Below are 18,434 nucleotides of genomic sequence, written 5' to 3' on the forward strand. Positions count from 1 at the left end.
CAGGTGAGAACAGTATTCCATATGCGGCCTGACTTGGGCTTTATATAATTTCAGGCGGTGTTCTGGCATGAAATATCGTCTCACCCTATTGAGCACTCCTAACTTTTTAGAAGCTATCTTAGCCTTCTCCTCCAGATGACCGCAAAACTGGACGTCGCAAGATATATCAACGCCCAGAATTCCTAGACTCGACTTTTTTTTTATCAAGGGAAGTGCCCTGAAAGTGAGGAGATACGACAAACGGCGTCTTTTTTGCGGTAAACGCGCAGACTTGTGTCTTTTTGGGGTTAAATTGGACAAAATTTTGTTCACCCCAGATCGAAACTTGATGGAGTGAAGTTTCGATTTCAGACACAAGTCTATTCCGGCACTCATCGTTATGTGCCCGCGAGATCTTTGCATGACCGGTATATAATGTATCTCCTGTACTGTCGTCTGCATAGCAATGAATATTACTTATCTGTAACATATCATTGATATGCAGAAGAAACAGAGTCGGAGATAGTAAACAGCCTTGCGGGACACCAGCATTCAAAGGTTTTAAATCAGAGCATGCACCGTCGACTACGACCTTAATGCTACGTTCCTTGAGAAAACTGGCGACCCAAATGCACAGTCTCGCAGGCAACCCAAATGAAAGTAGCTTTGAAAGCAGCGCTCTATACCACACCCGATCAAAGGCCTTCGCAATATCCAGACTAACTGCTAAGGCCTCTCCCTTACTCTCGATTGCCACTGCCCATCGGTGTGTTAAGTAAGCTAAAAGATCACCGGCCGAACGTCCCTGTCGAAAGCCGTACTGGCGATCACAGATCAGCTGGTGCTTTTCTAGGTACCGGAGCAGGTGACGGTTAATGATGGATTCCATAACCTTCGAGAATAAGGAAGTGATAGCTATGGGCCTATAGTTAGCTGGATCTGAGCGGTCTCCTTTTTTTTTTAGGGATCGGATGCACCAGAGCAGTCTTCCAAAACTTTGGGACTATGCCCGATGAGTAGCTAAGCCGAAAAAGACGCGTAAGAACCGGAGCGAACTCTGGTGCGCACGTCCTAAGCACAATTGGAGGAATACCATCGGGCCCACTCGACTTATGGATTTCGAGGGAGAAAAGTGCTCTACGCACTGAGCTATGCGTGAATTTAATGTCAGGCATAGAGCTCCTACAACACGTGATGGTCGGTGGTGGTTTCTCCCCGTCATCCAATGTCGAGTTTGACGCAAAGATGGATCCAAGAAGATCGGCCTTTTCTTTAGCTTTCTGGGCCAACGAGTCATCCTCCCTGCGCAAAGGTGGAAAAGATGACTTACAGAAATTCCCTTGTGCAGCTTTGGCAAGAGACCAGAAAGCTCGAGTCCCAGAGGGCAAACTAGCCAATCTCTTGCCAATTCTACCAATATGCTCTGACTTCGCTGTGGCTATAACTCTTTTGAAAGACCTAGAGGCAGAGTTATACTTCTTTTTTTTTTTTTAAGAGCACTGGTGTTAGGATCTCGCGACGCCACACCTTTAGCCCAGGTTAGGAAGCACTCCTGTTTCAGACGAGATAGTGTTCTACAGGAGGCTCCATACCAGGGCTGGGATTTCCCGCCGACGGGCACCACAGAGTTAGGAATAAATAATTCCATTCCCTGAAGCACCACATCAGCAATGGAATCGGCAATGGCGTCGGGATCATCCAGTGTGAAGCAAACCTGCCTCCATGGGTAAGATGCGAAAAAAATCCGCATCTCATCCCAATCTGCCGACCTGTAGTGCCAAATGCGACGTCTACCCGTAGAACGAGGTGGAGTCGGACTCGTAAGAGGCACTTCGCTCCACACCAAACAGTGATCCGACGATCCAAGCGGGGCTTCGACGGAGATCACATAGTTGTCTGGGTGGGTGGTCAGCAGAAGGTCCAGCAGTGAAGGTAACACATCAGGGATTCGCGTAGGCGAGGAAACAAGCTGTGTCAGACCATAAGCCAAAGCAAAGTCATGAACAGATCTTCCCGCATAGTCGGTTGTACGCGAACCAAGCCATTCGGCATGGTGGGCATTAAAGTCGCCAACAATCACGACTTCAGCGGAAGGAATCTGCTCAAGCAGGGAATCTGTAGCCACTTGGACGTGCTCAATGAGTTGGTCGGTTTCAGTGTTACCGCTGTGGGACCTGTATAGGCACGCATAGATGCGAGGATGGTCATTGCAATCTACGCGCAGCCATAGAATGGACAGGTCCCAAGACGTCGACGGCAGATATCCTCTCTGACATACGCACATACACCGGCACGCGAAACAAAACAATGTTCAAGCTTATACCCCGGGTAGGTCAGGTATGATGTTTCGTTAGGAGGGGATATCAATGATTTATTAGAGCAATGCCGGCCGCGCCGTTTCTAGGTGGTGGTGGACAGCGTTCAGGTTTGAATGAATTCCCCTAATATTACAGAGGCTCACATTGAGCAAAGGGGATGCCGCAGAAGTCTTGCTCTGTTTGCCTTTGGTCCCATAGAGCGGAATTTTGCCCCCCCCCCCCCCCCCCCCCCCCCCCAGAACACGCAGGGCAGCCCGAGCGTGGTTGCTCGAGGGAGGATTCTCCAGCAACATGGCTGCTGGTACCTCCCTGGGGTACGTTATTTTTTTTTTTTTTTTTTTTTTTTTTTTTTTTTTTTTTTAAATTCCACTGCCATGGTATTGAAAGATGGGGGGACGGAGTTGGGGGAGGATTTTAGGATAAGGAAGGGGATGGGTATAGGATGGGCCTCCGGACTCCCTCACTCACCATATGGAATGTGGTCGCACTAAAAGTGCGGCCACTTGGCGTCGGTATTCTGTGAGGGTGTGGTACTTCCCCGGTCGAGCCGGCCCATTCATGCTGCAATACCATATGGTATTACAGCGTGGCTCTACCACCTACAAGACTCAAAATGTGACAATAGAGATCAAAGTGTGTCAGTAGAGAGCGAACGTCAGTAGAGAACGAACAGCTGCCTTGAACAACTTCGGCGGCCAGAGAGGGTGACAGAGCAATCGTCCTCGACCGAAACGACAAAGCTACGGTCCATGAGGAACAACGCCACTAGTCGCACCAGATGATCGCTACCAGGCGTCAACTCGGCGTTGAAAATTCCATCGGGTCCCGGCACCTGCCTCCTGGGGAGATGCTCCACGGTCCTCCGCAGCTCGGCGGGCGAGATGAACTCTACACTCGTCGGCTGCGGGGACTTTCCTCTACGCGCCACGTCACTCGTTCGTAATGCTTGACGACTCGTGGATCTATAGGCACGGGCAAGGGATGAGTAACGGACACACGGGTGGTGATCTTATAAATAGTTGTCGGGAGAGTCGGTGCAGCTTAGTGTCGTGTTCGGTCGCTTGCTCGATAGTGGCCTTTTCTTTAGCAGCCTTAATGGCATTTATAAACACTGGAGGCGTCCTTTATCGGCTCCGGTGTGGAGAGCTCGTGGTCGAGAGAGTAACCGTCGAACTAGTGCTGAAACGCCGCCCAGTGGACTCTAATTCTGGGACACGGCGCAGAAATAAAAGTGGCTGTTAAATCAAGCGTGACTAGACCCGGGAGGTGCTGCATATCAAGATCATACATCACTCCCAGGTTAATTGACCAAGGTACATGACCGAGAGCAGCGGAAAGCCGTCCTCCGTCATACGACTTGACCTCCCCCCGCCCCCCACCCCCTCGTTGTGTGTTTTGCGTCGAGATCGGCTGCTAAGCTAGCCGGCATGCCGCTGTCCATAATGGCCCTAATGTCATTAGAGCAAAAAGGGGCGGCGGATCGGCGATAGCCTACGAATAGACGCACCTCATTAGTGCGCGAATAACCGAAATCAGTGTGCCCAATTTCGGTGTGGACACAATATCAAATGGAGGACGACATGATGACAACGAGGACTGCCGTAAATTACAAATACCCGTAACCGACGAGCGTGTATGACAAGATTGATGAATGTGGAAGAAGCGAAAGAGGTTTGTTTGAATCGAAGCATTTGGCGTTCCATTGTTTCTGCCTACCCTAATGGGAGACAGGCGTGACAGATATGTATGTATGTATGTATGAGGACTGCCGTATAACGGTACGGCATTCCAGACGGAGAGATTCGTCTAAAATCATTCCGCCTACACACGTGATAAGTTTAGTTTTGACTAGCAGAATGATATAGAGGAATTGCATGAATTCCAGTAGTACGCGCTAGATGGCGCCACATAAAATTTATACGTCGTTATTATGCGAAATTCATGCAATTCCTCTATTAAACGCTAGATGGAGCCACATGAAATATACAAGTCGATATAATATTAACACAGCCAATCCATAACCTCTTCACAGAGCATAACATAACCTGCGGTTTAGGTTTAGGTTTAGGTTTAGGTTTAGGTTTAGGTTTAGGTTTAGGTTTAGGTTTAGGTTTAGGTTTAGGTTTAGGTTTAGGTTTAGGTTTAGGTTTAGGTTTAGGTTTAGGTTTAGGTTTAGGTTTAGGTTTAGGTTTAGGTTTAGGTTTAGGTTTAGGTTTAGGTTTAGGTTTAGGTTTAGGTTTAGGTTTAGGTTTAGGTTTAGGTTTAGGTTTAGGTTTAGGTTTAGGTTTAGGTTTAGGTTTAGGTTTAGGTTTAGGTTTAGGTTTAGGTTTAGGTTTAGGTTTAGGTTTAGGTTTAGGTTTAGGTTTAGGTTTAGGTTTAGGTTTAGGTTTAGGTTTAGGTTTAGGTTTAGGTTTAGGTTTAGGTTTAGGTTTAGGTTTAGGTTTAGGTTTAGGTTTAGGTTTAGGTTTAGGTTTAGGTTTAGGTTTAGGTTTAGGTTTAGGTTTAGGTTTAGGTTTAGGTTTAGGTTTAGGTTTAGGTTTAGGTTTAGGTTTAGGTTTAGGTTTAGGTTTAGGTTTAGGTTTAGGTTTAGGTTTAGGGTTAGGTTTAGGTTTAGGTTTAGGTTTAGGTTTAGGTTTAGGTTTAGGTTTAGGTTTAGGTTTAGGTTTAGGTTTAGGTTTAGGTTTAGGTTTAGGTTTAGGTTTAGGTTTAGGTTTAGGTTTAGGTTTAGGTTTAGGTTTAGGTTTAGGTTTAGGTTTAGGTTTAGGTTTAGGTTTAGGTTTAGGTTTAGGTTTAGGTTTAGGTTTAGGTTTAGGTTTAGGTTTAGGTTTAGGTTTAGGTTTAGGTTTAGGTTTAGGTTTAGGTTTAGGTTTAGGTTTAGGTTTAGGTTTAGGTTTTGGTTTTGGTTTAGGTTTAGGTTTAGGTTTAGGTTTAGGTTTAGGTTTAGGTTTAGGTTTAGGTTTAGGTTTAGGTTTAGGTTTAGGTTTAGGTTTAGGTTTAGGTTTAGGTTTAGGTTTAGGTTTAGGTTTAGGTTTAGGTTTAGGTTTAGGTTTAGGTTTAGGTTTAGGTTTAGGTTTAGGTTTAGGTTTAGGTTTAGGTTTAGGTTTAGGTTTAGGTTTAGGTTTAGGTTTAGGTTTAGGTTTAGGTTTAGGTTTAGGTTTAGGTTTAGGTTTAGGTTTAGGTTTAGGTTTAGGTTTAGGTTTAGGTTTAGGTTTAGGTTTAGGTTTAGGTTTAGGTTTAGGTTTAGGTTTAGGTTTAGGTTTAGGTTTAGGTTTAGGTTTAGGTTTAGGTTTAGGTTTAGGTTTAGGTTTAGGTTTAGGTTTAGGTTTAGGTTTAGGTTTAGGTTTAGGTTAGGTTAGGTTAGGTTAGGTTAGGTTTTTTTTTTTTTTTATTTTACAAGAATATTTCACGAAATTCTGAGGATTGTGTGACCTATTGTCGAGGGAACACACAACCTCACGTGAACACACCTCGCTCACCAAAGGAAAAGGTTGGTTAGGTTAGGTTAGGTTAGGTTAGGTTAGGTTGTTTTTTTTTTTTTTTTTTTTTTTTTTTTTTTTTTTCCAGGATCTACTGAGATCCTGTCATTTGGGAGCCGAAATGCATCGCTATCGGGATACAATGCACAGCGGTGTATATATATGGTGAGTTGTTTTGATTTTGGTTTTAATATTTGGTTTATGTTTGAATGCGTATATTGTTTGATATTATCTGATGTTAATTTTTTTTTTTTATATATATATATATATGTATTATATTATATGTATTTGTTGAGGTTGGCTGTTGCCGCATCTATAACTACCACAGAACTGCTACACTGGGTGTAATGTCCAGTGTTAAATAAGGAAAGAGGGTCGTCCGCCGGGCGCGCGGTCCCTTCTCAGCCGGCCGCGCGTCCGACGATCGACAGAGCAACCCTGTGTTACGCCAACTGACAACCTCTTCGAATCGTGTTATTTACAAAAATCATCTTGTATATGAAATCTCTCTTATATAATATTAAAGTTATAACATTTATACACATTAATTAAGTTTTATTGAATTCTTTTAGATTCCTAATTATATATTTAATATGATCTTTATATGTATTTACTGTTACTTCGTATTTCATGATATCCTGAATGTCATAAGGCTTTATTCTCATCATCGATGATGCAATTTCATGATTGCTACGTGTTGCGACGAAACGTGGGCAAGTTTTTATAAGATGTTCAAATGTTTGTATATAGTTATTGTCGCAAGGGCACGCGTCCCCGTCAGTTATGCAAAAACGATGTAGATATTCGCGGTGATAGCCGTGATTTGTCAAATATTGCGTTATTTCAAAGTCCGGTTTGAATTTATCAGTTACTTGTGTGAGCAGTTCATATGTGGGTATTAGTATTTTGATGTATTTTGAGTTATCTATTTCAGTATATAATTTTTCTGTTTCTACATTGCTGCGCTGACTATTTATGTACTTCTCATAACTGATGGGGAACCTGTCATAATCCAGTATTTTATGTAGATGAGCAGCACTTTTGGCAGCGACATCGGCCTCCTCATTGCCTTCTATTTCTGCATGCGCTTTCACCCACACAAAATTTGTTTCCTTGCATTCCTCACGAATTCTATTGATTGTATGGTGTATCGAAACCACTTGCGGGTTTCTGGTGTTGGGATTCGCAATCTCTTCGAGCCCTGATTTGCTATCTGTAAATATAGTGGCCGTATAGATGTTATTATTTGCGATCCATTCTACGGCTTTAGAAATTGCCAACAGCTCCGCCTGAAAGACGGTGCAGGCGGAGTGGAGTTTAAACTTTGTGGTGTCCTTAGTCCCATCAGGATTATGCACGACAACTGCAGCTCCTACCATGTTTTCATTTTTGCTACCATCTGTAAATATCTTATGTTGATTACCAGTTATTTTTTTAGTGTAATCCTGTTTGGTGTGTATCTCTTGATAGGTTATTTTTGGACGTAAGGATGGATGCAACAATGTGGATGGATGTGCTGGTATGTCTAGTTTTATTTCATGTGGTAAATGCTCTGACGTGCCCTTTATGCGCGTCGCTTCATTGTTCGCCAGCTCTAGTAGTTTAGCGTTTATGGGTATTAAGCAAGCAAGGGATATTGCAGTTTCGGTGTGGAGCGTGCGGAATCCTCTTATTATATTTATTGCAAATCCACGTTGTAAAGAAAGTAGTTTGCGTGTGACATGTTTATAATTGAGAGCCTTAATCGTTACGCTGGATGCATATGCTATGATGGGTACAATAACGTGTAGATAGATTTCCTTGACATTTTCTGGGTGTACCCCCCAGGTGGGCTTTATATACCGCTGTAGCATTTGGTACACGTTACGTGCTTTCTGGATTACATTATCTATATGCTTGACGAATCTGAGTTGATAATCAATAGTGACCCCAAGAAGTTTTATATGTTTACTGAAGTTAATTTTGACACTATTCATGTATATTTGCGCTGAAGCAGTCTTTGGTCGAAAAAACGCCACCATCTGCGTTTTATGTGGGGCGAATGTCAACTTGACATCCGAACCCCATGCACTAATTTGTTTTAGCGCAAGATTCGCCGATGCTTCCAAACGATCCATGCTCTTACTGTGCACTATGAGCAGGATGTCATCGGCGAACGCTTGCATATGACATTCATCCGGTAGCGCGATATCAAGAAGTTCATCTATTATGAGGTTCCATAACGTAGGCCCACAAACTGACCCTTGAACGCATCCCCTATTGAGGGTTTTATATAAAGTTTCGTCGAGATAATTTAGTTTGGCTGTTCTATCCGATAGGTAACTTTTAATGACAGAAAATATGTTTATGGGACACTGCGTTATAATCAATCGTTTTAATATGGCTGGCCACCATGCATGGTCAAACGCCCCTTGTATGTCTAAGGAGATGGCGATGACGTGTTCCTTATTGCTCCTTGATGATTGAATTAAGTTAATGGCATGATGAAGTGCGTGTGTCGTTGAGAGACCAGTTTTGAAGCCGAATTGTCTATTGTTATTTTGTTGTGTGATATATAGATGATGATTGAGACGTTGTATGATTAACCTTTCTAGTATTTTGCCGAAGTTATTGAGTAGTCCTATGGGTCTATGGGATTTAATGTCTGTATAATCTGTTTTGCCAGGTTTGGGTAGAATTTTAATTATAGCCGTCTTCCAATTTTTTGGAAAATATCCAAGTGACAAGCAGCGATTCATCATGCCAAGAACAAATCGAGGGAAGCATGCAATGAACATTTGACATATGTCCGCAGTTAAGTGATCTTCTCCAGGTGCTTTCCTGGGATTCATCTCATTAACTGCGGTTATGAGTTCTGTTTCCGTGAATGGTAAATCAGGTGCTGTATTTGGTTTTAGATTAGCTATTGTGCGTGTTTTGATATGGCTGGGTTTGCTATCTGCGGTATCATCGGGGAAGAAATTTTCCATTATAGCTAATGCCGTTTCTTTGGAGTTTTGTGTATAAGTGTTTTGTGCGGTTTTCATAGTAGCTGGTGTTGTGTTATGTGGTCTGGTTTTGATTATACGGTTGGTGACTTCCCATACGTCTTCCTTCTTTTGTCTCTGGCAGAATTCTCTAAAATTCCTAGTGGAAGCTTCCTTAATTGCTGCTGAGTATTCTTCTTTTATTTTCTTCTTTTCTTCTATTACTTCTGCTAGTGGTTTGTTCTGTTTCTTTAGCTTTCTTAGTTTATGATGATTTTTAATTACTTTCTTTTTAAGCTCTTCAAGCTGATCGTTCCACCAAGGGGCGACCAGTCTTTTAGTTTTTATTTTTGGTATTAACTTATCACATGTCTTCTGTATTGTTAGGGTCATACTGTCGATTAACTGTTCGAGTTCTTCTATTGTTAATGAATTAATATTTATGTCTGTATTTAGTTGCTTGGTGATTTCTGCGATGAATTTGTCTTTATTTTGATCGAAGTCAAAATTTTTAGTGTCGTATTTATATGTTGTATTTTTTATTTTATTTATTGTTTTATTTTTACTAGTTATAATTTTATACTCGATCGCATTGTGGTCAGAAGATGGGCATACTCCGTCATTGACCTTCCAATCTTTTATACAGTCCAAATCCGTGGCTGTGACAAGGGTTAAATCGATAATAGATTCAACCAGCCTACCGTGCGTTATCGTCTTGAATGTGGGTGTGTTGCCAGTATTACAGATATGAATGTTGTTGGCAGTAATAAAATTAGCAATTTGGTTACCTCTTTTGTTGTTTATAACGGATCCCCAATCTCTGTGCCATGCGTTAAAGTCGCCTGCAATAATGTGAATAGCTTTGTGATGCTTTTTGATAAATAATTCTAGCGGGTTAAGAATTCTATTTAAAGTATGATCATTGGGGTCACCATTTTTATTCCGGGGTTCTATGTAGACCGATGAGATGAATATATTCCTATTGTTACATTTGATTTGGATTATTGCTGTATTATTATCTGAATATTCCGACATACCGAGGATTGAGAATCTATTCTTTTGAGTAATAATACAAGACTTGACGGGCGTGTCACTTTTTGGAAACTGGTAAGTTTCAAATCCGAATATGTTGTTAAAAGTTTGCCTACTACCGGTGTAGGGTTCGTTAATTATTCCTAAGTCTATGTTATTTTTGTGCATGTATATTAAAAATTCCTGTTGGGCGTCATATCCCCTTCCTAAGTTGCATTGTACTATGGTGATTGGTTTATGACTGTTTTTAGACGTAATATTGAATTCTTTTGACAATGGTTTCTTTCATCGCCCGGAATACGGGGCAATGTACTGAGGTTGCGCTATGTTTGGTGTCTGTATTATGGTTGTATTTGTTGTTGGGTTTGGAGCAATTATGACATTTAACTTTTTGGGTGTTGTTTTTGTCTGGGCAATTTTTGAACTCGTGCTCACTTGAAGAGCAATGAGAACATATCGCTTTGTTTACGTTGCAATCTTTCCTGAGGTGACCGTATTGAAGACAATTATAACATTGCTTTATCGGTATAAACTCTTCTACATAAATCTTTTGGTGCTCTATATTGATTCTAGTCATGTCCTTGACTGCTTGCCAAATATTTGGGGATATTCTAAGAACCGCGTTATATAATTTATCGTTTCTATTTTTCCTAGTGAAGCTAAACTTTATATCTTCTTTATCTTTCAGTTGACTTCTGATGTTATCATTCTGATTGATAATGATCTGCACTAATTCTTCAGGTTTGGTGTCTTTGTAGATACCTTTGAGCGTTATCATGGGAAGAAGGCTTTTAGCCATTTCCGCGCTAAGGTTGGTGTTAGGTGTTAGGATCTTTAGTGTCTCATCCCTCTGTTTTGTGTCGTCGAACTCGACGCGAATTCGGTTGTTAGATATGGTTTTTACACTAGCCGGTGCAAAGTTAAGGTTTCTGAAAGACACCTTTTGCCTGAAGACGTCTGCTGTCTTCTCAGTGCTATCGGGTTTAGTTTGCGAGACTATTATTGCTGGCTTAAAGCATTTATCTTTATTCTTGTGTGTAGCAGGCTTGCTTGCCACAGCAGCGTAGCTCTGTACAAATGTGTCGGTGTGTGAGTTACTACTGGTGTTGATAGTCATGTTTGCCATGGCTTTCTGCATCTCCATTCTTATCGTCTCTTGTATGGTAACTATCGTACTTTCTTTATTCTGGGATAAATCCCGTATCATTTCTTCAGTTTGCGCTTCCTTATTTGTGTTTTTGGCAATCATGATAATTTCTTGCGATCTTTCCAGTATAACAGCTTTGTCTTCCTTCTTTACGCTTTTGTTCTTTTTGAGAGCATTTTGGATGTCGATAGCGCAAGCCAGGATACGATCAAATGCGGTTCCAAGTGATGTCGGGGTCGTATTTGAAGTGCCAACGACCTCAGACAAATTATCCTTGGATCCACTGAGAGACCGAAACTCGGCCTCCTCGACGTCCTCCATGTCCGACATGATTAGATTATACAATTAGGTGATATAGTAAGCTCGTTGCAAACCCTACTGATAAAAAACAAAAAATTTTTTTTTTTTTTTTTTTTTTTTTTTGCTATCAGCGATGCCTAGGTAACCTATGCAGTGAAAAATGGGTGGGTGGGCGGGCAAATTTTTCGCCAAAGTGCTCGTACGGGGTCGGGAGTGGTGTCTATGCACTCGGGGCGGAGCGCACAGCACGGGAAAAATATAGAAAAAATTCTAGGACCGATAGGTGGGGAGGAAAGTTAGGTAAAGTGGGGGGAGTTAGGTTAGGTTAGTGTATAGAATTTCGGGGGTAGGGGGCGAGGGAGCGGCGAACGACTGCAGGAAACGAGAAAACTATAAGACTGGACAAGATTACTAGCGAAAAAGTTGGAAAAATTTTGAAAATTTTGAAGATTTTTGACTTAGTTTAGAGTTAGGTTTCGCAAAGAGCAATAGGGGGTTGTAAGGGGTGGGGGTGTGTAGAAGACTTTAATAACTATAGGAATCAGCAAGACTATGAATTTAGAAACGGGAACAAGAGAAATTTCAATGAAATTCGAGAAAATTTTTTTCAATTGTATATTTTCGGTTAGGTTAGGTTAGGTTAGGTTAGGTTAGGTTAGGTTAGGTTTTTTTTTTTTTTTTTTTTTTTTTTTTTTTTTTTTTTTTTTTTTCCTATTTTCATTGGTTCGCAGTGGTATGATATGCTAACATATGCGGTGATGGTCGCTAATTTGTCATCTATGTGTTTGCGCTGATGTCGACGGAAGGGAGAGCTTCCGCTATTAGATACGTGAGCTTCTCCCACCGTGGACGTTTGCTAATGAATGTGACATGGTTCCCACATAGGCCCCTGCGGCAGCGGGAATGGCAGACGCGATTTGATACGGCTATCCATACCCCACATCCGCAGGATCACTCGAATGTCAATGGGGGAACAAGGTGAATTGATGATGATGAATTGACAAATATACAATGGAATGGAGGTGAGGTGAGTGTGATAGATGTACTAGTGAGAGGTGAAGACTTGTGAAGGTGAGGTGATATTAATATGGACGCAAGTAGTCTGTCATGATCTTAGTTGGCCGTTGAAAGCTTTAAGATTGGTGATGATGTGTTTCGCAAAAGTGTCAAATGAGCTGATGGCCGATTCGTGTTTTAACAACTCTAATATGTTGAATGGGGGCAACCGTAGATTGTTGCAAAGCAAGACATGATTTAGTCTCTTCGAGCTAAATCTAGGGCAGTGTTCTAGAAGATGTTCAAAAGTCTGCGTAGTAGAATCATCACAGGGGCAAGCGTCGTCAGCGGCTATATTGAAGCGATGCAAGTATTGCTTTGTATAGCCGTGTCCTGTTAATATTTGTGTAAGATGAAAGGAAGTTTTGACTAGCTGTCTGAATCTGGTGATGTCGGTTAATTTAGGGAGAAGAGAAATCGTATGACGACCTTGAGATGAGCTCTCGTATCTTGCTTGCCATATACGGTTGTGTTCAGTGCGAATGTTATGCTTGACGAAAGACATGGGATAAGAAGCGTAGGATAAAGAGGAGTGTGAAGCGGCAGCGTGTTTCGCCGCAGAGTCAGCCGCCTCGTTTCCGTCTACGCCTATATGTCCCTTGACCCACACGAAGCTAAACGAACCGGATGTGCGCGAATGGATTTGTGCATGAGTTTGTGAAACCAAAGGGTGCGTATTGCTTCGATCTTGCAATGCGGCGAGGGCCGCTTGGGAGTCGGTTAATATGGTGATGTGTGAATGTGGATGAAACGAGTTAGCCCAGGTGCAGGCTTTGAGGATGGCGAGAAGCTCGGCCTGAAAGACCGAGCAGGACCGATGGAGTTTGAACTTCTTAACAGCGATTTGCTTATTTTCAGAATATGCGACGAAAGCGGCCCCGGTGTCAGAATTCTCCAGCTTACTTCCATCTGTATAAATGGTGAGGGATGACTGTGAAGTGGTGACAGAGGAATAAGGAAGCGAAGTGATGGAGACTCTGACAGCAGGGTGGAGTAACTTATGAGGCGGGGTGGGACGCTCAAGAGACAAATCACTGCGCAGAAGATGCGTAGATCCTGTGAGTCGCGTCTGCTCAAGGTGATGGACTTCGAGAACTTTAAGGTCCAAGGGAGTGAGTTCTGCTAACGCGATCGCTGCAGTAGTGGACACAGTCCTAAACGCCCTAATAATTCGAATCGCAAATCCTCGCTGCATACTCAACAGTCTCCTCTTGATACCTTTCTTAAGAGCCGCTTGCCCCCATACACCAGCAGCATACGTGATGATAGGCTCGACGACGTGCTGGTATATAGTTCTGACATTTTCGGGGTGGGCTCCCCAAGTGGGACGACAGAAGAGACAGAGTCTGTTGAATATGCGCGTGGCTTTGTCGATGATGAGCTGTACATGCCTATTAAATGACAGTTTTTCATCCAGTGTGACCCCGAGAAGCTTAAGCTCTCTCACGAAAGGGAGAGCGGTGTCTGCCATTCTGATGGTGGCTCCTTTGGCTTTGGGTGTGAAAGCAATAGCGTGCGTTTTTGAGGGGCTAAAAGTCAGTTTTACGCTATGGCCCCACTCAATAATTTTGAGTAGCGCGGTGTTGGTGAGCCTCTGTAACTCCTCAATTCTAGCGCTATGTACCACGAGGAGTACATCGTCGGCGAAAGCCTGGATGTGACAACCTCGTGGTAGTTGGATATCAAGTAGCTCGTCTAGAATCACATTCCACATTATAGGGCCACACGCCGATCCCTGGATGCAGCCCTTCGTCAAAGACTTGGTGGCGCGCTCATCCCCATAGTTCAGGACTACCTCCCTATCCTGAAAGTAGCTACCGATGAGACCGAAGATGTTCTTAGGACAGCCTATGCGACGGAGGCCGTCAAAGAGCGCTGGCCACCAAGCGTTATCGAAAGCCGCCTTGATATCCAAGGAAACGGCGATCACCAATTCCTTATTTTGTTTGGCGGAGTGTATAACATTAAGAGCTGTGGACAGTGCTGCTGTGGTGTTGGTTTGCTCTTTGAAGCCGAACTGCCTGTTATTTAATTTACCCGCAATACCAGCAGCATATGTAACCCGCTTTATGAGTATCTTCTCTAACAACTTGCCAAGCACAGACAACAGACCGATGGGACGATGAGAAGAGAGATCGCTGTAATCGGACTTATTCGGTTTCGGGATGATTTTAACAAAAGCTTTCTTCCATTGTCTAGGAAAGTACTGCAACTCGAGACAACGATTAAGAATGTCCGTGATGAGATTTGGGTATGCCAGGGCAAATTGCATGCATATATCGGAGGTCAAGCCATCCAAACCGGGCGCTTTTTTGGGATTCATCGTTTTAAGAGTTTCCAGTACTTCCCCGACAACGAAAGGGGGTTCGTCAGGGGTGTCAGGCAGGTCGTTGGTACGTTGTCTGAGGTCACGGTGTCTGGGAGAGGAGTCAAGTGAGTCATCAGGATAGAAGTGGTCAAGTAGGACCTTGGCGGTTTGTTGCGCATCAGTAGTGTGCTCTGTACCGAGTTTGAGAGTGATAGGGGGACGCCGAGGTGCAGTTTCTTTGAGGAGACGATTGGTCAGAGACCAGACATTCTCTTTGCTTTGGCGGTTGCAGAATTCGCGGAAGTTAGCCGTCGATGCATCTCTGAGCTCTTGCGCATACAGGGTGCGTTTGGCTTGGGTTTCCTGAGATAGACGGTCAATTTCATCCTGCGACTGGGGAGAGCGGTGTCTGGCAGCATGAAGCCGACGATGGAGACCGATGACTTCAGCCTTTCGACTTTCCAGTGCGTCGGTCCACCAGGGAGGTCTGTAACGACCGCCGGGACCCTTGGGAGGCATGGATTCCTTGCAAGCTGCATGTATAATTTCAGTGGTCCTGTCCACAAAGCTTTCCAATCCGTATGCATCCAGGCTGGATATGGGGATATCGAGAAGATCTGTGTTAGTCATAAGTGTGTGGAGTTCAGTTTTGAATTTGACCCAATTTGCTTTATGACTCTTATACTTGAAGGTGGAATGCGCGTTGTTACCTCCGTAGTGTCGGTCACAACGAGCATGAATGTCAAAAACGACTGCGTTATGCTGAGAGATAGGACATGCTTCAAGATTGACCGCCCAATTTTCGATCCAGTCAACGGTGGATGCCGAGGCCATTGTTATATCGATGATGGATGTCCTGTGTCTGCCATGGGTAATGGTCTCAAATGTGGGTGTCACTCCGGTGTTGCAGAAAAAGAAGTCGTGTCCATGTGCCAGATCGGTGAGTGCACTACCTCTGGCGTTAGCTCTCTCGCTGCCCCAAATGGGATGCCAACCATTGAAGTCACCACCCACGACGCAGCGAGAATCGCCAATACCGGTGAGGAAAACGTCTAAACGCTCAATTGTACTCAGGTTGTCAGCGTCTGGCTCTACATAGGCCGATGCTATAAACAGTGGCGTCGCTCTAATTTTTAATTGCACTACAGACAGGTTGGGCGAGGAGTACTGGGTGAAGCCTAAAGCGCTAAAACAGGGGATGCCCTCTTTAACAAAGATGCAAGCCTTAATTCTATCAGATGAGGCATTAGGGAATTGAAATATTTGTACCCCTGGGATGGATTTGACGAGATTGGTCGATTCGACGTACGGCTCAGAAACCAGAGCAATGGAGTACTCGCCGGCCACAAAAAAGCGAGTAAACTCCAGTAAAGCGCCTTTGGAACGATCTAAATTGCATTGGATAACCTTGATTAATTTACTCTGGTCCATAATTGATTCGGGAAGTTATTCGCCTTTTTACAGTGATGACTACGGGGCATGAGGGTGATGTGGCCTTGTGTTTGACGCTGTTTTCAGTCTGATATCTGGAGTTATTCTGTGAGCAGTTATAACATTTGGGCGTGCTATTCTTTGCGGGGCAGTCACTGTCGGTGTGAGAACTCTCCGCACAGTGTGCGCAACGTCTTATCTCGTTAGGGCAGCGCGATTTCATGTGTCCGAATTGCAGACAAGAGTGGCATTGTATAAACGGAGAGAAATCTTCGCAATGCACCCTTTGATGGTCCACTCGAACTCTCTCCATGGCGGTGGCCGCTCTCCATAGTCCGGGGCTGACGACTAGAACAGCGTTATACAAATTGGGATTGCGATTGTTGCGCTTGAATTTGAATTGAACGGCATCCTCAGAGAAGTTGCTGAGTTCGGGGTTCTGCTGAAGCATTATCTTAGCCAGCTCGTCGCTTGGGGTCGTGAGTGCTACGCCCTTAAGGATGAGCATTGGCTTGATTTTGTGAGATTTTTCAGCAGTGACCCAGGATGCATTGGAGATCGACAGTCGATGTAAAACATCATCGCATTCGCGATCCGTGTCGAACTCGACTCTGAGTTTGCCTCGCGATATCGGGATTACCTTAACTGGCGCATAGTTGCACTCTTTAAAGGAGATGCTGCGTCTGAACGCATTTATAGCGTCTTGCCTAGTTTCCGCCTGAACCTTGGGCGTAACTATAAGGGCGGGTCGCGTGACTGGTGGCGAGGTAAAAGTCTTCTTCGGTGCACTTGGGGGTTTTCTCCCGAGTTCCGCTACTTGCGCATAAGTGGGCTGAGGACCTCGAGGGCGGGGCGCCTGTGCTGCGACGGCAGTGTCGGAGGCGAGATCGGTATTAGGAGTAGAAGCGCCCCGTACGGATCGGGTCAGCTCTCTCTTTATTTTACCCATCTCCTCTCGCATGCAGGTGAGAAGTTCGCTGCGCAAACTAGCCGAGTCCGGGATAGTCGATGTCTCCGGAACAGAAGTGATGGCATTGTTTCCGCAGGCTTCTCGGCCAGCAGCAGCAGGCAAGGCGCCGGGTGACAATCGTTGGAAGATGCCCATGGCTTTCCGAATCTCTTCGGAGGCGCGAGATATAAAGTTCTTGTTTTGTGTAGTGACACTTTTGGTTTCAAAGGTCGCCGAGGTGATAGCCTCTGACAGCGAGGTGACAACATGTGTTAGAGAGGCCAAGTCAGAGACCTGTTCTGCGGTGATAGGTAGAGGTTTTTCCCGTACGTTTTTACCGCCTTTCTTCCTTTTGGAGACCGAATCTGGGACACCACATGGGGTACTCGGGACGATCGGTGCGGTTGTAGGGGCCGCTGTGTCTGCAATTAATGAAGTTCTATCTGGGGACATATCTAGCAGAAGAGGAGGGGTTGGGATAGGTGATATCGGTTTATCGAGGACAGGAGAGGGATCGGATGCTGCTATGGCAGGCGTCAAATTGGTGGGCTGAGTTAGTTGCCCATCCGGTGATTGGGTTACTGAGGCTTTTGCTGGAAGATTTGGACAGCGTTCGAGAACGACTATTGCGTCACGAGGGGCGTGTTTGGCCTCAGGAGCAGATTTGGCCGAAGTGGGTTTGGATGATTCTGTAGAAGGCATTGCAGCTTCTGGTGTCGGCGTAGAAGATTTAATGCGACTCCTGACCGGTGAATGAACTATAGGCATGTTTTGCTCAATAGGTTAGGTTGGAAGGAGAGGTCGAGTTTTTTGGGGGGTAGGAGGCTGCAGGAATGCAACAAAGAGAGACGGGTGTGTAAAAGTTGACGGGAGGGTTGCTGGGGAGCAACACTATCGATTTCAGGCGAAAAAAGAAAATGAAAAATTTTCGTCTCGAAATTTCCACCTTATCGAGTCAGAAAAAAGGGCGGGTGGGCGGGCAAATTTTTCGCAAAAGTGCTCCGATAGGGACAAGTGTGGTGTCTATGCACTCGGGACGGAGCGCACAGCACGGGAAAAATACTAGAAAAATTCCAAAACTGATAGGGGGGGTAGAAAATAGGGGAGAAATAGTCAGAGTTGGGTTAGGTAAAACGTCAAAATTCAGGGGGTTTACGGGGGTAGGGGGATGATAGATAGATGAGCGAGTATGGGGAACGAAAACTAATCGATTTAAGAAGAAAATTCGACGAAAAAGCACAATTTGCGAAAAATTTTTGAGATTTCTTAAGAAAAATTTAAACTATTTGCAATAGGGGTAGGAGGGGGTGGGGGGTGCGAAAACGATTAAAAACTATAGGGAGTAGCAAAACAACGACCCTAAGAACGAAAGAAAGCGTGAAAACTGCAAAATTCTAGAAAAAATTTTTTAACTATGACCTGCTATTATTGAATTTGAAGGGAGCTTAGGTAGTCTCGGTTTGACAATTTTT

Source organism: Galleria mellonella, unplaced genomic scaffold (genome assembly GCF_026898425.1).
Source record: "Galleria mellonella isolate WM207_F2 unplaced genomic scaffold, CSIRO_AGI_GalMel_v1 utg1073, whole genome shotgun sequence".
In the NCBI taxonomy this organism is placed as follows: domain Eukaryota; kingdom Metazoa; phylum Arthropoda; class Insecta; order Lepidoptera; family Pyralidae; genus Galleria; species Galleria mellonella.